At 45.5% G+C, this 16406-nt stretch overlaps 2 long non-coding RNA genes across 4 annotated transcripts; both read left to right on the top strand.

Annotated features, from left to right (window-relative positions):
- Positions 1 to 9713: 9713 nt before the first annotated feature.
- Positions 9714 to 10537, top strand: LOC141264434 (uncharacterized). 2 transcript variants are annotated; one of them, XR_012319943.1, is made up of 4 exons: positions 9714 to 9846; positions 9926 to 10087; positions 10158 to 10253; positions 10334 to 10537. It is a non-coding gene; the product is annotated as an uncharacterized lncRNA (long non-coding RNA). The 2 variants fall into 2 exon arrangements; XR_012319942.1 differs by having other exon boundaries at positions 10158 to 10537.
- Positions 10538 to 11776: 1239 nt separating this feature from the next.
- Positions 11777 to 12600, top strand: LOC141264433 (uncharacterized). 2 transcript variants are annotated; one of them, XR_012319941.1, is made up of 4 exons: positions 11777 to 11909; positions 11989 to 12150; positions 12221 to 12316; positions 12397 to 12600. It is a non-coding gene; the product is annotated as an uncharacterized lncRNA (long non-coding RNA). The 2 variants fall into 2 exon arrangements; XR_012319940.1 differs by having other exon boundaries at positions 12221 to 12600.
- Positions 12601 to 16406: the final 3806 nt, after the last annotated feature.

The following is a 16406-nucleotide window of genomic DNA, read 5'->3' as shown; positions in this document are numbered from 1 at the left end:
ATTTGCATTTCCACGGCCTTTTCGGTACTTGATGGTAAAGTCGTAGTTCGATAGCCGGGCCATCCAGCGCTGATCCAATGCACCAAGCTTTGCAGTATCCAAGTGTGTTAGCAGATTATTGTCCGTAAAGATGGTAAATTTTGAAGCTGCTAAGTAATGCTTGAACCTTTCCGTGACTGCCCAGACCAAGGCCAGGAACTCCAACTTAAAGGAACTGTAATTTTCCGGGTTCCTCTCGGTAGGTCGAAGTCTTCTACTGGCATAGGCAATTACTCTTTCTTTGCCTTCTTGTATTTGGGACAGTACTGCTCCCAGGCCTACATTACTTGCATCCGTGTAGAGGACAAATGGTAGGTTATAATCTGGGTATGCCAAGATTTCCTCACCGGTCAGGGCCTGTTTCATTTGTTGGAAGGAGTCTTCTTGTTTCTTTCCCCATTCCAACGGCGGCTCTGCAGACCTTCTCTTCTTAGCTTGGCCTACTAGAAGATCTTGTATGGGCGCTGCCATCTTCGTGTAGCCCTTAATAAATCTTCTGTAATACCCAACCAAACCTAAGAACTGACGTACCTCTCTGACGGTGGTCGGCCTCTGCCAGTCCTGGATAGCTGTCACTTTTTCCAGATCTGGCTCTACGCCATCCGCGCTGACCACATGCCCCAGGTATTGGACTTTTGGCTTCAGCAGGTAACATTTAGATGGTATGAGCTTCATTCCATACTTTGTTAGAGCTGTAAATACCTCCACCAGGTGTTCCAGATGTTCTTCATAGGTTTTGGAATACACTATGACGTCATCCAGGTATAAAAGTACCGTCTCAAAATTCCGGTGTCCCAGGCAGCACTCCATGAGTCTCTGAAACGTCCCTGGTGCATTGCATAACCCAAATGGCATGTTATTGAATTCTCATAGGCCCATTGGTGTTGTGAATGCTGTTTTCTCCCGGTCTTCTTCGGCAACGGAGACCTGCCAATACCCACTAGTGAGATCTAATGTGGAGAAATACTTAGCCGTCTTTAATGCAGCAAGAGACTCCTCTATCCAGGGTAACGGGTAAGCATCTTTGTGAGTGATCTTATTGACCTCCCTGTAATCCACACACATCCTCATAGTGCCATCCTTCTTTCTGACTAAGACTGAGGGGGCTGCCCAGGGACTACAGCTATCTCTTATAACCCCTGCCTCCTTCATGTCCTGCAGCATCTCTTTAGCACACTGGTAGTGGTTTGGTGGGATGGGTCTTTGTCTCACTTTAATCGGGGGATGATCTCCTGTGGGTATGAGATGGCGTACCCCTTTTATCCTCCCAAAATCTAATGGATGCTTACTGAATACTTGGCTAAACTCTTCTACTACCCGGTAAACTCCTTGCTCCTGGTGGTCGGGAGTGGCATCAGTCCCTATGTGCAACTGCTGACACCACTCCTCCAGCTGTCCCTTGGGGTTGTTGTCCTCCGCCTGACTTGACGGGGGCAAGGGCTCTAGTGTCTGTATGTTGTTATTACTGACAGTGTACAGCTTTGCTACAGTAGCATACCGGGGAAGTTTCACTTCTTCCTCACCACAATTCAACACACGGATTGGTACTCTTCCCCTGCATACATCCACCATCCCTCTAGCTGTCAGCAGTGTAGGTCTATGCTCTGAATATTTCGGTTCTACAATTGCTTGGTATTCCTTTCTTCTGATACCCATAGCTGCTCGACACCATATCATCATTTCACTGTTTGGTGGTAATACAATGGGAAATGGGTCCGTTACCCGCGCACTGCCAATCTCCCCCCCAGACAGATTTACCTGTTGCTTGTGAATTAAGGCACGGATTTCTCTTTGAAGGACTCTCCTCCGCCCAATGCCAGCAGTCTCTGTAATCTGTTGGAGTAAAAACATCACTTCTTCAAGGCAGTTTTCAATCACATTAGTACCAAGCACCATGTAAGGACATTTGATATTGGGGTCATCTTCTACCACACATAACCCTTGGCCTCTCAACTCCACCCTCCCCAGATTTATTGTCACTTCTCTAAACCCCACCTGATTCAGTGGTTGACCATTAGCTGCTAAAATGACAAGACTAGAGTCTGGGGGGCTAAGATCAGCATCAGACCAAAATTGCTTGTAAAGGATATGTGGGATGGTGGTGACTTGTGACCCAGTGTCCAATAGGGCCGATGTGGGGATTCCTTCTAGCGTAATGTTGAGGTACGGGCAGCCTCCCACATACCGACTACGCCAGTCATATGGGCCCTGCCGTTTTATTCCTGGGGATTGGCCCGCGGACCCAGGAATCTCGGGTTTAAATGACATCCTCTTGCAAAGTGGACCGGTTTGTTGCAACGAAGGCAAACAGGTTGTCCTGAAGAATCCGTGTGGTCGGTGGCTTTGCGTCGGAATGGTGCGTTGGTCCACTGAACGGGCGACTTGTTGATCCCCTCCACGGGCGACATGGCTCTTCTCATCCACACAACATCCTCAGGGGATTCAGCTAACTGGATTTTGCTTGGTGGTTGTGCCTCCGGTCTGGCTTGCAAGAGTTTTAACACGTAGTCCATGTTTTTGGTTAGTTGTAACACCTGATTACGTAGGTCATCAGCAGATTCAGGTACGACAGCTTGTCCTACCGCTTTTGCAGAGTCTTTAGGGGTAGGCTCTAAGTTCATGTGAGAGGTATTAACCTGCCAGGATGGGATTGCAGGTTTTGCAGGAAATGGGTCTCGTAATACAGTTATAGCATGGTCCTTTAAGGTATTAAAATCCACATCTGGATGATCTAGGACCCACATGTGCACCTGCTGACGGTGAAAGTCTGATCTCAACCCAGTCATAAACTGTTCTGCAAGCAAATTATCTTCATCTTGCACACTTGCTGGATCTACCTGTTTTATGGACCGGAGTGCCGCTTGTAAACGTAGGGCAAAGTCTCTGATGGTATCTTGCGGTCTCTGCTTGCATTGGTAGAATAGCATCCTTAGTTCAGACTGTGTGAGTTTTTCAAAAGCAGTTTTGAGCTTATAAAACACATTTTCTATAGAGTCTCCATCAGCATCGCTCCAAGTCTCAGCTTCTAGCTCCGCTGCACCTATTAATTGTCCCTGCACAACGGAGGCTCGCTGCTTTCCTGTCATTGCATACATGTCCAGCACTGCACACATTTTACGTTTGAAAGCTGCTAAGGTACTGGGTTTACCTTCATACATCGGTAACCATTTGGCCCCCGGTATATACGGCAAGGCAATTGGCATTATCGGGGCCATCGCTCCAGATGCTGCGGCTCCTTCACCAGCTGAGGAACCGGCTGCTGCTGCGTCTTGGGCATCCCCTCCCTCAAGGTCTCGGATATTGTTTGCTTCACTCATGATGGTGCCCCCCTAGCTAACCGCTGCCAGCCGCTACGATCAACTCCTTCAGTAACCGATGACTTTTAAAAAAAAAATGGCGGGGCTATCCTCGCGCTCCTTTAGCTGCGCCCCCTCAACTCTCTCCGCTCTGTGACGCAGTTTAATTTCTCTATGACGCAGTAATGATGGCCCGTTTTACAGTACACAAACTTTCAATAAAGTCAAATTTAAGCACACAGTACCCGGTTCTACCGGGCCCGGAATCCTGTTCGTGACGCCAAACTGAGTGGGTTGACAGGGGTAGGGGTAATCGGATAACGAGATGGATGGGTTACTTCTGTGGGGATCACGGTTGGTCGATTCCCGGTTCCGTGCCCTGGACCGTCAGTAAAGGGGTGGGGGACAGGATGATGGGAGAATTGTGTCCTGACGCCTCCTGTGGTAACTGGTAAAGTCGGTTACCAGCGCTTTGTATGGTTGCTGAGGTGGTCGGCATACGGCTTGTATGAACGCTATAGGCAGTAATGTCAAAGTAGGCACACACACACATTAAGTCTTTGTTTCAGTACCTTTCTTTTACTGATGTCCGGTAACAGGTACAGTTCAGGAGGGTAACCAGGTTTTTGGTGCTGGTAGAGATATTCACTCTGGAGATTTGTGAGGCCTCCTCTAACAATGTGTGCGTTGTTTGGGATCAGTCCTGCCTTAAGCTGAACCTGCCACCTTCACTTTCTTTGGGGTCCTTCTCCACAACTGAAATGAGGACCTTTCCTTGGGGCTACCAATTCTCTTTCTTGGCCCCTGGTCCTATACTTGGTCAAGTTTGGCAACTGTCTCCCCTTCTTCTTCAGGGGGAGTAGATCCTCCTGATCTGTCCGGGTTTTCTATGCTATTCCTGAATTAATAGCAATCTCGGACTCCGGTGTCCGGGTGAGCTAAAGGGATAATAGTTTTATCTCCTTCTCTCTCCTTTTATCCTCCGTCCCTCTCTCTAGGGCGCTTCACAACACAGACCTGTTTCCTAGTTCAGGGCTTAACTGGTCCTCAGCCAACAGCTCTCTCTGTCTCTCTCCTCCTTCACCCGTCTCTAGACTAACTGCCGCTTTGCTGTCTCCCTGGAAACTGACTCCTCCCCTCAGACCTGGGGTGGAAGGTGTTGTGTGTGCCCAAGTGTACATCTCTCCCTGCACCTATGGATCCTGTGGTAATCCCCCGCAGGGGTGCCACATTAGTACAGTGATTTTATCATAACAACACTAAGCAGCCCAGTAAATGACACATCACTGGAATTATGCTCTCAGCCCCTACATCATGCTGCTCCCAGATTTCATGTAAAAATCTGGTAACACATTCCCTTAAACACAAACCAATAATTTCATTTTTATCACACAAGCCCAGAAGGATTATCCAGTCAGGTGATCTTGACAATCGCTGTCCAGTGCTGTAAGTGGCAATAGTATATTAATGTATATTACGTATGCACTGTAAAATGATCTTTTTAAGAGTATGTGCACCACCCTATTAGCAAGTCAAAGAAAGATAAATCACATGCTGCAGAATCTATGTTGGATAAAATCATACATATGAGGCCACAACCAGATAGATATACACTACCGTTCAAAAGTTTGGGGTCACCAAGACAATTTTGTTTTTTCCATGAAAACTCTTACTTTTATTTATCAAATGAGTTGCAAAATGAATAGAAAATATAGTTCAGACATTGACAAGGTTAGAAATAATGATTTTTATTTGAAAGAATAATTTTCTCCTTCAAACTTTGCTTTCGTCAAAGAATGCTCCCTTTGCAGCAATTACAGCATTGCAGACCTTTGGCATTTTAGCTGTAAATTTGCTGAGGTAATCTTGAAAAATTTCCCCCATGCTTCCTGAAGCACCACCCAAAAGTTGGATTGGCTTGATGGGCACTGTTTGCATACCATACGGTCAAGCTGCTCCCGCAATAGCTCAATGGGGTTGAGGTCTGGTGACTGCGCTGGCCACTCCATTACAGATAGAATACCAGCTGCCTGCTTCTTCCCTAAATAGTTCATGCATAATTTGGAGGTGTGCTTTGGGTCATTGTCCTATTGTTGGATGAAAGTGGCTCCAGTCAAGCGCTGTCCACAGGGTATGGCATGGCGTTGCAAAATGGACTGATAGCCTTCCTTATTCAATATCCCATTTACCTTGTACAAATCTCCCACTTTACCAGCACCAAAGCAACCCCAGACCATCACATTACCTCCACCATGCTTGACAGATGGCGTCAGGCACTCTTCCAACATCTTTTCAGTTGTTCTGCGTCTTACAAATGTTCTTCTGCGTGATCCAAACACCTCAAAAACTTTGATTCGTCTGTCCATAAAACTTTTTTCCAATCTTCCTCTGTCCAATGTCTGTGTTCTTATCCCCATATTTATCTTTTCCTTTTATTAGCCAGTTTAAGATATGGCTTTTTCTTTGCCACTTTGCTCTGAAGGCCAGCATCCTGGAGTCACCTCCTCACTGTAGACGTTGACACTGGCATTTTGCGTGTATTATTTAATGAAGCTGCCAGTTGAGGAGCTGTGAGGCGTCGATTTCTCAAACTACAGACTCTAATGTACTTGTCTTGTTGCTCAGTTGTGCAGCGGGGCCCGCCACTTATCTTTCTACTCTGATTAGAGCCTGTTTGTGCTCTCCTCTGAAGGGAGTAGTACACACCGTTGTAGGAAATCTTCACTTTCTTGGCAATTTCTCACAGTTTTCATTTCTAAGAACAAGAATAGACTGTCGATTTTCACAAGAAAATTCTCATCTTCTGGCCATTTTGAGAGTTTCATAGAACAAACAAATGTAATGCTCCAGATTCTCAACTAGCTCAAAGGAAAGTAAATTTTATAGCTTCTCATATCAGCCAAACCGTTTTCAGCTGGGCTAACATACTTGTGCAAGAGTTTTCTAGGGTTTTCTAAACATCCATTAGCCTTCTTACACAGTTAGCAAGCACAATGTACCATTAAAACACTGGAGTGGTGGTTGTGGGAAATGGGCCTCTATACAACTATGTAGATATTGCAATAAAAACAAGACGTTTACAGCTAGAATAGTCAATTACCACATTAACAATGTATAGAGTGTATTTCTGATTAATTTAATGTTACCTTCATTGACAAAAAATGTGCTTTTCTTTAAAAAATAATGACATTTCTAAATGACCCAAAACTTTTGAACGGTAGTGTACATTACTTGTGACTAAACCATCAATGGCCAAGAGCTTTGTATATACTGTAGGTCCATAGTTGGACTGATGTACACAGATATTTCACTTTCATAAAGAAATTCTCAACTTCTCAGCAAAGGGGTTTGCCATTCATTTATAGAGATGAGCGTTGTTCTACTCGAACTGTTCGCCAATCTCAAATTCGAGCTGTTTTGGGCGGTGTTCGAGCCGTTCGGCGAACACGAACGATTTGAGAAAAATTCGGCTGTTCGAGGTTATGTTCGATAACTGTTCGTGCACCAAAATCATAACTGGATTTTTTCTCAGTAATGATGAAAATTAATGTTAATACGCAGTTTGAGTGTACAGCGGGGTGGGGGGAGGGGCAGGGGATGGATCTCTGCAGGAAAAATGAAGATCTCCATTATTTTTTCTCTTTCCCGCATTTACAGTGGGGAGGTGCAATCTGTCAGCCTATCAGCAGCGCACACATGGAGCAAAGTGCTTTTTTCACACAAGCAAGGGCATGTGTCATTGGCAGTGTATGTCACATGTCCTTGCCCTATAAGACCAAGCCATTTTCCCCGTCGCCACCATTTTCTCACTGCTGCAGCTGCATGTTAGATGGCACCGCTGTTGCTGTGTGCGCTATACCTTGTTAATTTCAAGCCAATTTTCGCACAAATCTACAGATAGCTTGGGAGTAGGGAATAGTTGCGATTGCAGTCCTTTTAAGGACTAGGTTACAGCATTTCCTACGACTTTTATCAGGCAGGTCTGTGCTCTTAAATAGATAGATTGTGGGAGTAAAGACTAATTGTAATTGCAGTCCTTTTCAGGACTAGGTTACATCAGTTCCTATCAGTTTTTGCCAGGCAGGTCTGTGCCAGTGCTGTGCAAGTTTTTTTCACAGCATTTGGCTGAATCTAGCAAAGCTAATCCTTTTGGGCCTATTGCAGAGTGTGTTAGTCAGTGGAGTAGCCTATCTGTTGCAAGATATACCACCTGTGTATAGAATACCAATTTTTTTACTGCACCTAGTGAAATAAAATCTTTTGGGCATAGCATCATTCTATTAGTCCATCTATACTGACCTCCATCAGGTTGCAAATTGAATATAATTTTTTTCTGCATCTAGCTCTGAAAAAATATTTGGCCTTCTAGAAGTGTGTGGGACTTTCTCTATTAGTCCATCTATACTGACCTCCATCAGGTTGCAAATTAAAAATAATTTTTTATCTGCATCTAGCTCAGAAAAAATATTTGGCCTTCTAGCAGTGTGTGGGACTTTCTCTATTAGTCCATCTATACTGACCTCCATCAGGTTGCAAACTGAATATATTTTTTTTCTGCATCTACCTCTGAAAAAATATTGGGCTTCTAGCTGTGTGTGGGACTTGTTCTATTAATCCATCTATACAGACCTCCATCAGGTTGCAAACTGAATATAATTTTTTTCTGCATCTACCTCTGAAACAATATTTGGGCTTCTAGCTGTGTGTGGGACTTTTTCTATTAGTCCATCTATACTGACCTCCATCAGGTTGCAAATTAAAAATCATTTTTATCCGCATCTACCTCTGAAAAAATATTTGGGCTTCTAGCTGTGTGTGGGACTTGTTCTATTAGTCCATCTATACTGACCTCCATCAGGTTGCAAACTGAATATAATTTTTTTCTGCATCTAGCTCTGAAAAAATATTTGGCCTTCTAGCAGTGTGTGGGACTTTCTCTATTAGTCCATCTATACTGACCTCCATCAGGTTGCAAATTAAAAATAATTTTTATCTGCATCCAGCTCTGAAAAATATTTGGCCTTCTAGCAGTGTGTGGGACTTTCTCTATTAGCCCATCTATACTGACCTCCATCAGGTTGCAAATTAAAAATAATTTTTTGTCTGCATCTAGCTCTGAAAAAATATTTGGCCTTCTAGCAGTGTGTGGGACTTTCTCTATTAGTCCATCTATACTGACCTCCATCAGGTTGCAAACTGAATATATTTTTTTTCTGCATCTACCTCTGAAAAAATATTGGGCTTCTAGCTGTGTGTGGGACTTGTTCTATTAATCCATCTATACAGACCTCCATCAGGTTGCAAACTGAATATAATTTTTTTCTGCATCTACCTCTGAAAATATATTTGGGCTTCTAGCTGTGTGTGGGACTTGTTCTAATAGTCCATCTATACTGACCTCCATCAGGTTGCAAACTGAATATAATTTTTTTCTGTTCTATAGTAAATATCGCGCTATCGGTAGTGAAAAAGAGATCAGGAGAAGAGTACTATTATTTTATAAAAATAAGATTTATTTGTTTGGATGCTAGCAATAAAAACTTAATAAAATACAGGATGAAGACAGCCGTCAGCTGTCGAAACGCGTTGGAATTGACTGACCCAGCAGAGAAGGCACCCACAGGCATCCGTCCTCAATACACGCTGCACACCACGTGTCAGCTCGTCTCTCTGCCTCTCGCGCGCTTCCAATAGAACGCACCCCCTCACCTTCTCCGCCCCTCCTCTCCTGCTCCACTTACCCGGAAGCCCGCGAGTAGCGGCGGTCACCGGCCGGGACCCCGCTCTCGCCCCGGGCCCCACAACTCCTTGACATCTCCGCAGGACTACGAACCGTAAGTACTCTGGGCCACGGCCCCCACCGCTTATGACACACGCCACCACAAGGACCAAAACCACACATACTCACCTCTTTATTACCGACAGGATTCCAGGAACGCGGCCTGCCTGACTCCACACGAGTAGGGACCGTGCCTGAAAACCGGACTCCACAACCATAGACCTTGCCCGGATATCTACTACACAGCCTGCCACCAAAGCCTTCCACCTACTTGAATATACTTATCCAGACCAGGCCTCCTGCCACATTTGCAGCCGGTCCCCTGCTGCACCTCAGCGTCCAGGGACAAGACCCACTGCTACTTAGCCAGTAAATTACTCAGCCAGAGCCTCCTGCTGCACCTACCACTAGGCTGAACCCTCTTGCAGAACCTCCTGAACACCTTCCCTTGATTTAGGCCTTCAACCACAGATAAAGAAGGTGACCGACCATTTCACACCTGGACCCTAAACAAGGTAATCAACCGGGCTTACTTATATTGTGGCTTATTGTTTGTATACCTCAGCTCCTAACTCTCCCTCCCCATCTATATACAGGACATCAATTATCCTTGAGTGCCACAACGCCCCCTATCACCCGGCAACCAGTAGCCTCCTACTACATCTCTGCTCAGAGACAGATACAATCCAGAGCCTCCTGTTGCACCCCTGGATTACTGATAATCACGCACAGGTAAACATCTAGGTTTACCACACTGTGGACTATTCCTGTATTCCTCAGTTCCTAACCCTTCCTCCATATCTATATACAGGACATTGAGTATCCTCAAGCGTTACTACGCCTACTGGCAATCAAAAAGCCCCCCTGTCACATCTCTGCAACAAAGTGAGATACAATCCAGAGCCTCCTGCTGCACCCCCCACTGAGGGAGTGCTAACAAGCAATCTCCAAAAGCAGAACAGCTCCTCCATGGGTAAGTCGCTAACCCCACTATCTACCTACCCAGAGCTAACAGCACTAACCCCATATCATTAAATCTCCAGGAGCATAACAAAGCGTTCAGGACCACGCCCCACTCTAAGAATCCTGACGGACCACAGTCCTAGTGCACACCTGCACTTTACCCACTCTGATACCTGGTGAGTAACAGATCCACAGCCAGCTAAGCATATTCATTACTAGAGAACAATAGCCCTAACCAAACTCCTCTTCTTTCCAGGTACCAAGCCACCACAGGCATTTTACCACACCAGATTAACCGCTGGATTTTACTATTTATTACACCTTGTATACCATTAGTTCTTTTACCCCAATCGAAATATTGTTGTCTACACTCGTCTTTTAAATCCTGTATTAAATCCTGTATTTTATTAAGTTTTTATTGCTAGCATCCAAACAAATAAATCTTATTTTTATAAAATAATAGTACTCTTCTCCTGATCTCTTTTTCACTACCGATAGCGCGATTTTTACTATAGAACAGTTATTTTATTGTAGTGTATCTACTACGGACATTAGTGGTTCCCTGTCCACAATTATCGCTGCCATTGGTAGTAGTTAGCCTGATAAGCGCCTTTTACACATATAATACCCTAATAATTTTTTTCTGCATCTAGCTCTGAAAAAATATTTGGGCTTCTAGCTGTGTGTGGGACTTGTTCTAATAGTCCATCTATACTGACCTCCATCAGGTTGCAAACTGAATATAATTTTTTTCTGTTCTATAGTAAATATCGCGCTATCGGTAGTGAAAAAGAGATCAGGAGAAGAGTACTATTATTTTATAAAAATAAGATTTATTTGTTTGGATGCTAGCAATAAAAACTTAATAAAATACAGGATGAAGACAGCCGTCAGCTGTCGAAACGCGTTGGAATTGACTGACCCAGCAGAGAAGGCACCCACAGGCATCCGTCCTCAATACACGCTGCACACCACGTGTCAGCTCGTCTCTCTGCCTCTCGCGCGCTTCCAATAGAACGCACCCCCTCACCTTCTCCGCCCCTCCTCTCCTGCTCCACTTACCCGGAAGCCCGCGAGTAGCGGCGGTCACCGGCCGGGACCCCGCTCTCGCCCCGGGCCCCACAACTCCTTGACATCTCCGCAGGACTACGAACCGTAAGTACTCTGGGCCACGGCCCCCACCGCTTATGACACACGCCACCACAAGGACCAAAACCACACATACTCACCTCTTTATTACCGACAGGATTCCAGGAACGCGGCCTGCCTGACTCCACACGAGTAGGGACCGTGCCTGAAAACCGGACTCCACAACCATAGACCTTGCCCGGATATCTACTACACAGCCTGCCACCAAAGCCTTCCACCTACTTGAATATACTTATCCAGACCAGGCCTCCTGCCACATTTGCAGCCGGTCCCCTGCTGCACCTCAGCGTCCAGGGACAAGACCCACTGCTACTTAGCCAGTAAATTACTCAGCCAGAGCCTCCTGCTGCACCTACCACTAGGCTGAACCCTCTTGCAGAACCTCCTGAACACCTTCCCTTGATTTAGGCCTTCAACCACAGATAAAGAAGGTGACCGACCATTTCACACCTGGACCCTAAACAAGGTAATCAACCGGGCTTACTTATATTGTGGCTTATTGTTTGTATACCTCAGCTCCTAACTCTCCCTCCCCATCTATATACAGGACATCAATTATCCTTGAGTGCCACAACGCCCCCTATCACCCGGCAACCAGTAGCCTCCTACTACATCTCTGCTCAGAGACAGATACAATCCAGAGCCTCCTGTTGCACCCCTGGATTACTGATAATCACGCACAGGTAAACATCTAGGTTTACCACACTGTGGACTATTCCTGTATTCCTCAGTTCCTAACCCTTCCTCCATATCTATATACAGGACATTGAGTATCCTCAAGCGTTACTACGCCTACTGGCAATCAAAAAGCCCCCCTGTCACATCTCTGCAACAAAGTGAGATACAATCCAGAGCCTCCTGCTGCACCCCCCACTGAGGGAGTGCTAACAAGCAATCTCCAAAAGCAGAACAGCTCCTCCATGGGTAAGTCGCTAACCCCACTATCTACCTACCCAGAGCTAACAGCACTAACCCCATATCATTAAATCTCCAGGAGCATAACAAAGCGTTCAGGACCACGCCCCACTCTAAGAATCCTGACGGACCACAGTCCTAGTGCACACCTGCACTTTACCCACTCTGATACCTGGTGAGTAACAGATCCACAGCCAGCTAAGCATATTCATTACTAGAGAACAATAGCCCTAACCAAACTCCTCTTCTTTCCAGGTACCAAGCCACCACAGGCATTTTACCACACCAGATTAACCGCTGGATTTTACTATTTATTACACCTTGTATACCATTAGTTCTTTTACCCCAATCGAAATATTGTTGTCTACACTCGTCTTTTAAATCCTGTATTAAATCCTGTATTTTATTAAGTTTTTATTGCTAGCATCCAAACAAATAAATCTTATTTTTATAAAATAATAGTACTCTTCTCCTGATCTCTTTTTCACTACCGATAGCGCGATTTTTACTATAGAACAGTTATTTTATTGTAGTGTATCTACTACGGACATTAGTGGTTCCCTGTCCACAATTATCGCTGCCATTGGTAGTAGTTAGCCTGATAAGCGCCTTTTACACATATAATACCCTAATAATTTTTTTCTGCATCTAGCTCTGAAAAAATATTTGGGCTTCTAGCTGTGTGTGGGACTTTCTCTATTAGTCCATCTATACTGACCTCCATCAGGTTGCAAATTAAAAATAATTTTTTGTCTGCATCTAGCTCTGAAAAAATATTTGGCCTTCTAGCAGTGTGTGGGACTTTCTCTATTAGTCCATCTATACTGACCTCCATCAGGTTGCAAACTGAATATATTTTTTTTCTGCATCTACCTCTGAAAAAATATTGGGCTTCTACCTGTGTGTGGGACTTGTTCTATTAATCCATCTATACAGACCTCCATCAGGTTGCAAACTGAATATAATTTTTTTCTGCATCTACCTCTGAAAAAATATTTGGGCTTCTAGCTGTGTGTGGGACTTGTTCTATTAGTCCATCTATACTAACCTCCATCAGGTTGCAAACTGAAAATAATTTTTTGTCTGCATCTAGCTCTGAAAAAATATTTGGCCTTCTAGCAGTGTGTGGGACTTTCTCTATTAGTCCATCTATACTGACCTCCATCAGGTTGCAAATTAAAAATAATTTTTATCTGCATCCAGCTCTGAAAAAATATTTGGCCTTCTAGCAGTGTGTGGGACTTTCTCTATTAGTCCATCTATACTGACCTCCATCAGGTTGCAAATTAAAAATAATTTTTTGTCTGCATCTAGCTCTGAAAAAATATTTGGCCTTCTAGCAGTGTGTGGGACTTTCTCTATTAGTCCATCTATACTGACCTCCATCAGGTTGCAAACTGAATATATTTTTTTTCTGCATCTACCTCTGAAAAAATATTGGGCTTCTAGCTGTGTGTGGGACTTGTTCTATTAATCCATCTATACAGACCTCCATCAGGTTGCAAACTGAATATAATTTTTTTCTGCATCTACCTCTGAAAAAATATTTGGCCTTCTAGCAGTGTGTGGGACTTTCTCTATTAGTCCATCTATACTGACCTCCATCAGGTTGCAAACTGAATATATTTTTTTTCTGCATCTACCTCTGAAAAAATATTTGGGCTTCTAGCTGTGTGTGGGACTTTCTCTATAAGTCCATCTATACTGACCTCCATCAGGTTGCAAATTGAATATAATTTTTTTCTGCTTCTAACCCAGCCAATAGTTTTGGCCTAATACCACAGTTTCGCCACTCAGCTCTGCTCGGTTCCCATCCATTGTTTTTGTGTGCAAACAACTCCAGAGTTGTGAATTAGTTAACCACCAATATGAGTGGAAAAAGGCCTGCTGCTGGTGGAAAGTGGAATAGGCGTGTTGGGAAGGGGAAAAAAGGTTGTGTCCGTGGGGTAGGTGTTAAAGGAACAGTAACATCTGCAGAAGAAAGACCATCTTCCAGCCAAACTAAAATGTCTACTTCTTTTAGCGGACAATGTGATAAGATCCCTTTCTTACGGCCACGCCAATCGCTACAAATTCCAGATGAGGCACAAAAACAGCAGGTGCTTCAACGGATATCAAGTGCTCCTTTAAGTGGGCTCTCCTCCACATCAACCTCAACATCACAAATACTCCAGTCCTCAAAGGTGTCACCCCAATCGCACTTGCTTCCTCACAGCTCCCAAATCTCCAGCTGCCCGTCTGAGTATGAGGTAGAACAGATGGTTGAGTCTGCAGAGCTGTTTACTCATACTATAGCCTGGGAATCAGAGGTCGACTCCAGCGCTTCTGTGAATCCAGACGAGGAAATGATCTGCACTGATGCCCAGAATCTTTATGAATCGGATCCAGGACCAGACGCAGAAGGTTCTGACCATAATGTAGACCCTCATTCCCAAACTGTAACTCCTGTTGGTGGAGACAATGAGGAAGACGATGATGAGACTCAAATACCTGATTGGAGCGACAACTTTAGTTTTTTGTCAGGGCAGGAACAGGTTGGCTCTGAGGACGACGGGTGTGATAACGCACAGGGTGATGATGATGAGGTTGGAGATCCCACTTACTGTCAACCCACAGTCAGCCAAGAGATGAGGTCAGCAGAGGAGGTGGAGGAAGATGGTAGTGACGACAAGGTCAGGTTGCGCCTTCCTGGACAGAGACGTAGTACTGGAAGCACGTCAACAACTGCATCCTCAAACACAACTCTGCCTCTCACCACAAGTCATGGTGGCTCTTCAGGTCGCATGGGTGCTAAGCCTTGCATAGCCTGGGCATTTTTTCAGATCGATAAAGATGACCCAACTCGTGTTATCTGTAACATTTGTCAGCAAAAGCTAAGTAGAGGCCAAAAAATACATAGTTTGAGTACTTCATGCATGAACCGGCACATGGACATGAAGCATAAGTTGCAGTGGGAAGCTCAGTGTGCTACAATGCGGCCTAGCCGGCCGGGCCAACCGCCGTCTGCCATATCTTGTGCATCCGCGGCCTCTTCATCCTCTGTGACTGGGGGGACAGCAGTCACACCTGTTTTGGGGCGCAGACCTGCCACCTCTTTACCCGCAACAGCCAGCGTGATTGGCAGGTCATCATTTTCTTTGGAGGTGGTAACACCAGCTGGTGTTGAGCGCTGTCCGACATCGATAGCACCACCTTTGGATCAAGGCAACCTATCATGTCCGCCTGCATCTTCCTCACAGACCGGCAGTTTGCCGGGGGCACCCTTATCAACCCCGCCTAAGCACAATAGCCAGCCCTCGGTCCCTCAGATGTGGACAAGTAAAAGACCATTTCCTCCTAGCCATGAGAAAGCTAAGAGGTTGAATTTCACCATCTGCAAGCTCTTGGCTACAGAAATGCTGCCTTTCCGCCTGGTGGACACAGAGGATTTTCGAGACCTTATGTCCGTCGCAGTGCCCCAGTACCAGATGCCCAGTCGGCACTACTTCTCAAAGAAAGGTGTGCCTGCGCTCCACCAGCATGTCGCACACAGCATCACCGCTTCTTTGAGAAACTCTGTGTGTGACAGGGTGCATTTCACCACAGACACTTGGACGAGTAGGCATGGACAGGGGCGTTACATGTCGCTGACTGGGCACTGGGTAACTATGGTGACAGCAGGACAAGGGGCTGCTGTTCAAGTCTTGCCATCCCCACGAGTTGTGCGTCAATCCTCTTTATGTCAAAGCTCCTCCACTGCTTCTGCCTCCTCAACCTCCTCTCGGTCTTCCACCTGCACCCAAAGCCTGTCTGGTCATGCCACAAGCTTTCTAACTGCGCAGAAGGGATCCTGCACACCTCCTTACTATGCTGGCAGTAGGGCTCAACGTCATCAGGCGGTTTTTACTTTGAAATGTCTGGGAAATGTGAGTCACACAGCTGAGGAGTTGTGGTCAGCTCTGGAGAACCAATTTCATGAATGGTTGTCTCCACTGGACCTGAAACCAGGGAAGGCCATGTGCGACAATGCTGCAAACCTGGGTGCGGCCCTTCCCCGGGGCAATGTCACACACGTGCCTTGTATGGCTCACGTGTTGAACCTGGTTGTCCAGCAATTTTTAGCCCTCTATCCCAGACTAGATGGCCTTCTGCAGAGGGCACGGTCACTGTGTGCTCACTTCCGCCGTTCGCATCCCGCAGCTCAGCGACTTACATCTCTACAGAAGTCGTTGGGCCTGCCACTTCAGCGGCTAAAATGCGATGTGCCTACTCGGTGGAATTCAACT

Source organism: Phyllobates terribilis, unplaced genomic scaffold (assembly GCF_046119375.1).
Source record: "Phyllobates terribilis strain yellow unplaced genomic scaffold, ASM4611937v1 Scaffold_4__5_contigs__length_816908805, whole genome shotgun sequence".
NCBI classification, from domain to species: domain Eukaryota; kingdom Metazoa; phylum Chordata; class Amphibia; order Anura; family Dendrobatidae; genus Phyllobates; species Phyllobates terribilis.
This window is presented reverse-complemented; position numbering and strand designations above follow the sequence as displayed.